Below are 5,419 nucleotides of genomic sequence, written 5' to 3'. Positions count from 1 at the left end.
AGATGCCCCGATGAACAACGCCTCCCCATACTAGAAGCCCTCAACATCAAAGAAATGGAGCCCAACCTCAACAAACAGGCACAAGACCTACAAGCTCTTCCGAGTATGTGCAGGAGCGCTGCGCACCAGCGCGACCAATCAGCAGCCAGTGTGCAGCACGGGGAGGGAGACGACACGCCTAAATACCGGCCACCTGGCGTGCACCAGCCCACATTGATTGCTGGACAGCAGTAGAGGAAGGACCTTGTTCCTCCTCACCCGACCTACCATGGCCCGCTCTCGCCCTCGCAAGCGCCTGAACCTCTCCCCACCCGATGGAGAGGAAGAAGGATGGACCTTCGTAGACAAGAGACGTCGACAAGCCCCGACCCCACCACCGGCCCCGGACTTCTGCTTGTACCAGATCGCGAGCCACAACGAAACCAGCACCTCCCACGCCGTCCGACGGCTGTGGAGGGAGCTCCCCGACCTCCGGGTACGGGTGCAAAAGAAAGCCGATGGTGCGATCTACATCAAACTCCTAGAGGAGGAAGCTGCTTTCTCTCGCTCGCCTGAGGAGAGAGACCACTTTCGGCATCTCCCTAGGAGAGGTCGAGGGCAAGTCGAAGGGTATCGTTTCACGATATCCTCTTGGCCAGTCCCTCCGACCGATCCTGGAGGACCCGCGCGTCACCTTCGCAAGGAGGTGTACTTACAACGCGGGTCACTATCGCAGAGAGCCCACGCGGCAGGTCGAGGTGACGTTCCGGGGGCCTCTCCCGGCGTCCCTCGACCTAGGCGTCTGGGGTGTCTTCTCCGTCAGGAGGTTCACCCCGGAGCCCCTGCGGTGCTTCAATTGCCAGGCCTTCGGCCATGTGCAGAAGTACTGCAGGACCGGAGCTCTCTGCGGCGTGTGCAGCGGGAAACATCCCTCCTCGAAGTGTATCGAGACAATAAGGATCGGAACCAAACGGGCTGCACGATGTCCAAACTTTGGCTGCCCCGAATGGCTGAGGAGGCTCCCCCCTCAGCCCTCGGGTGCTAAAAACACTTTGCCCCTAAAGAACCGCAGGCTGTCCCCAAGCAGCCCCTCCTGCCTCACCCTCTCCCAGCCCAAGGATGGACGTGGTGGTCCCTGCCCCTGCCCCAGCACCCGCCAGCCCGCCGACGCCAGCGCCACGAGAAGACGCCGCCACACAGACTTGCCGCAAAAGGAAAGGAAGGCCTGCCAGACCGTCCCTCAACCCACCGAGGAGGCGGATGCCAGGGTCGGACTGGCCTATGTGCCTGTGTGCCAATGGCGCATTGCCGGGCCCCCTCCAGCCACCAGATGGCACGGCCCCCTTAAGCACCCCAGTCCGACTCTGCGGTATGCCAGACGACCCAAGAGACCATGACGCAAGAATCGCAGACGCCGCCACCACCGCCCACCAAGGACCAAGTAACCCAAGCCAGTCAGCCAGCAAGGGACGCCTGGACAGGCGCCCCTGAACCCCAGCCTCACCTTGGCCGCCGCCGAGCAGAGTGGGAAAGGCACTACGCATCGTCTGTGACGTTAACCAGAGCTGCTGAACCTCTGCAACACACTGGCGACACTGGAGGTGTAGCAGTAACCCCTACAAACCGTCGCGTGCTCCCTCCGGTGATTAAAAGAGAATGTGGTGCGGCAGGACAAACTCCGTTATTAATGTATTTTCGTTGTGTCCATTGTTCCCGCTGTATCTTGTCCAGTCTTCGTTGTTAACTTTTCTTCGACTGTCTGTCCACGTCCTGCAACAGTTCTCTTATACATATTGTTAACCACATACACCAGCATCCCAATGTCATTTACACTACACTACGTTCACATAAATGTATATACACACAACAACGTCTTTTGTGTTTTGTCCGTCCTAATGACTTCTGTGTATTTTTATAATAACAGAGACAGAGACACGCCAGTCCTCGTCGACAGACCGACTTGGTCGGCTAGATTTCGATCGCCGATAGAGTCGGTCTGTCGGCTCCCTGCTACGGGCCGCCTTAGGCAAAGGCCCGTGCTCCCTCGTGCACGAGGGAGCAATCTTTACCCCCCATAACAGAGACAGGCCAGTCCTCGTCGACAGACCGACTCGGTCGGCTAGATTTCGATCGCCGATAGAGTCGGTCTGTCGGCATCCTGCTACGGGCCGCCAATCGGCTTAGCCCGTGCTCCCCCGCGCAGGGAGGAAGCATTTTTGCACTCTTAACGGGCCGTCTTAAGACAAGGGCCCGTTTCCCCTAGTGATACTAGGGGATAAATATTTAAAAAAATAAATAAATAAAATAACCTTGATGGGAATTAGTTTTCCTTTTACTCGTGGACCAACTAGCAGTAGAACACTCACTAACCATCAACAATTGGTGACCCTGCAGTGTTGCTACGGTCCAAGGTGGCTTTTTATTTAACTTGTGCCGTTTTTAAGGCCACATTTCTCTCAGAGCGGTGGACCTGCGTCAGTTAACACCTGATTCATTCATCTACCCTCTCCTGGGGCAATAAATCTCACCTCTAATCCTGGGTTCGTGAGATTGAGCATCAGGCCAGGAGAAGCATTACGCCCTTGGGCGTAGTAGCCACCTTCAGGGTTTCTCCCCTCCCCCAGGCACCCTCAGTGCACCTTCAGGCACCTTCTGTGCCCCTTCAGGCACCTTTAGTGCCTCCTTCAGGCACCTTCAGTGCCTCCTTCAGGCACCTTCTGTGCGCCCTTTGCGAAGGTCGAAGGGTATCGTTTCACGGTATCCTCTTGGCCAGTCCCTCCGACCGATCCTGGAGGACCCGCTCGGGGGCCTCTCCCGGCGTCCCTCGACCTACGCGTCTGGGGTGATTTCTCCGTCAGGAGGTTCACTCCGTAGCCCCTGCGGTGCTTCAGTTGCCAGGCCTTCGGCCATGTGCAGAAGTACTGCAGGACCGGAGAACTCTGCGGCGTATGCAGCGGGAAACATCCCGCCTCGAAGTATATCGAGACACTGAGGACCGGAACCAACCGGGCTGCACGATGTCCCAACTGTGGCGGGAGACACCATGCACGCCTGGTTCAGGGGCTGAACCGAACGGCTGAGGAGGCTTCCCCCTCGGCCCTCGGGTGCTATAGACACCTTGCCCCTAAAGAGACAGGCTGTTTTCCAAGCAGCTCTCTCTACCTTACCCTCTCCCAGTCCAAGGATGGACGTGGTGGTCCCTGCTCCAGAACCTGCCAGCCCACCGAACGCCGACACCACGAGAAGACGCCGCCACACAGACCTGCCGCAAAAGGAAAGGAAGGGCCTGCCAGACAGCCCCTCAGCCCAGCGATGTGCCAGACTAAGTCGGAGAACGTGACGCAGGCCACCCAGACGAGCCCCGAGACGACACCCCAGGAAACACATACGCCGTCCACGACCACCATGGACGCAGCAACCAGCGCCCCCGACCCGAGCACCCTCTCCAAGCCTCCCACCCCAGCGCGGGAAGAGCACTTCGCCCCGTCGGTCACCTTCACTAGGGGGGAGTTGTCCGTCTTCTGCAACGCTTTGGTGGCGTTGCGGCTTGACTACGAAGACGAAGAAGAGGATCGAGAACACCCAGTCAGCACAGTGATGTTCGAAGCCCAAGGAGTAGCGTTGCAGTTACGAAAACCAGTATACCCGAAATGGTGTCTGGCGAAGAGCCCGGCGAGAGAGGCCTTATGGCCTCCGAAGCAGTAGAAGCAGCAAGAGGCGGACTAGCCTCAGGCATACAGCCAGCGAGGGTATCGAGCCCCTCAAAATCAACCAGTACCAGTACAGTACCAGTGCACCAGCCATCTCTCTCCAACTAGCGAGGCTAAGCGAGCAGACAACAACTCCTTCTCTGAAGAAGACAACAACGCTACTGAAGAAGGGTTAAGAAACCCGAAATCGAGATATGGCAAGAACGATGACCACTTACGGTGAAGTCATCACCAAATTGACAGAAGAGAATAAGACAGTTATTCGAGCGAGAGAATTTTCTTAAGAAAATAGTCAACATTGAACTCACTATCACGTTCAACCAGACATGTTTAAGAGAAAATCTCCTGCCCATATATACCCTCAATATATATATATATATATATATATATATATATATATATATATATATATATATATATATATATATATATATATATATATATATATATATTCTTAATATTACTGTCTTATTCGCACTCACAACATTACTGCCAAGCCTGTTCCACTCATCCACCACTCACCTACTTTATCGACAAATCATTACATCTGTTCATTACCACCATCACTTTTCTTCAATAACTTAATTCATCCACTTAAAAACAAACTCGATCGGAAGGCACACATATACACTCAGTCAGTTACTTTATCGGCCAATCATTACATCTATCTTAGTTATGCATAAATTACCACCATCAGTATTCCTCAATAACGTAATTTATGGTAGTCTTATTTATGAAGGCACACACTTTATTGATAAAATATTATATTTATTTTAGTTATACATCAAAAACCATCTTCGCTTTTCTACAATAACTTAATAAACTCGATCGACACATCCTGAACTTAAAAAAAAAGGCAGAAATACAACGTCTCTGTGGCAGTTTGATGTCGTTTCATTTAAGTTCAAGGATAGACCACGTGGCACTTAAAATCATAAGATCTGTGTGGTTTAAACATCTACGCAAAATTATTCTCTCTCTCTCTCTCTCTCTCTCTCTCTCTCTCTCTCTCTCTCTCTCTCTCTCACCTGTAGAGTCACGGAAACAAGGCGGTGACAACCAAGCTTCTTCCCGGTCTTTGTGATCTTTTGCGGACAGGTGGCGCCGTCCTCTATGGCTTCGGCGGGGTATTGCAAGTGGTCGTGTACCGCCACCTGGGGACGACGAGGGGAAAGAGGCGGACGAAAGCGAGGGTGCGGCAAGAGAGGACGAAAGCGAGAACAGGGATCGGGAGAGAGGAACGACAGGAAGGAGTGGGAAGAGGAAAACGACAGGAAGGATGGGAAGTGCATCTTAAAAATAGTCAGTATAGTATTATTTCTAAATAAAAATAGTAAGTAAAATAGTAAAATAAAAGTCACGCGCATAATGGAATAGGCCCCCATCAATTCTGACCTGGCCAGATCCGCCCCCCCAGCACCCCCGTACTCGCCGCGCGTGCTGATTGGTCCTAAACTCTCCCGGTGCTGAACCATAAGAGACTTCGGGAATATGCGTTCCGACCCCTTGCCAGATTCGAATAATTTCGCCTTCCAACACCTTCCCTTCTCTTCCGTTAAAAAACTTCGATTCTTATGGTAGCAGAAAACGGCCGAAGATATTCGACAGTCGAAGGGATTGATTTATGATACGGCCGTAAGACAAGTACATAGGGAGATATGAGAAGGTGGAAACATGGGTGGAAAGATAAGCAGTGAAGGTGAGACACAGAAAAAGGAAGGGAGACGAGT

General features: G+C 52.9%; 1 protein-coding gene across 1 annotated transcript in view; it reads right to left on the bottom strand.

Annotated features, from left to right (window-relative positions):
* Nucleotides 1-4,834, bottom strand: part of LOC126989948 (uncharacterized) — a 9,977-nt gene extending 5,143 nt beyond the window's left edge. Inside the window, exon 1 of the mRNA XM_050848547.1 lies at nt 4,718-4,834. The gene's annotated coding sequence lies outside the window, so the exon portion shown is untranslated. The remainder of the gene's footprint in view (nt 1-4,717) is intronic.
* Nucleotides 4,835-5,419: the final 585 nt, after the last annotated feature.

Source organism: Eriocheir sinensis, unplaced genomic scaffold (assembly GCF_024679095.1).
Source record: "Eriocheir sinensis breed Jianghai 21 unplaced genomic scaffold, ASM2467909v1 Scaffold1386, whole genome shotgun sequence".
Lineage (NCBI taxonomy): Eukaryota > Metazoa > Arthropoda > Malacostraca > Decapoda > Varunidae > Eriocheir > Eriocheir sinensis.
Note: the sequence above shows the minus strand (reverse complement) of the source record. Positions and strands in the feature narration are given on the sequence as shown.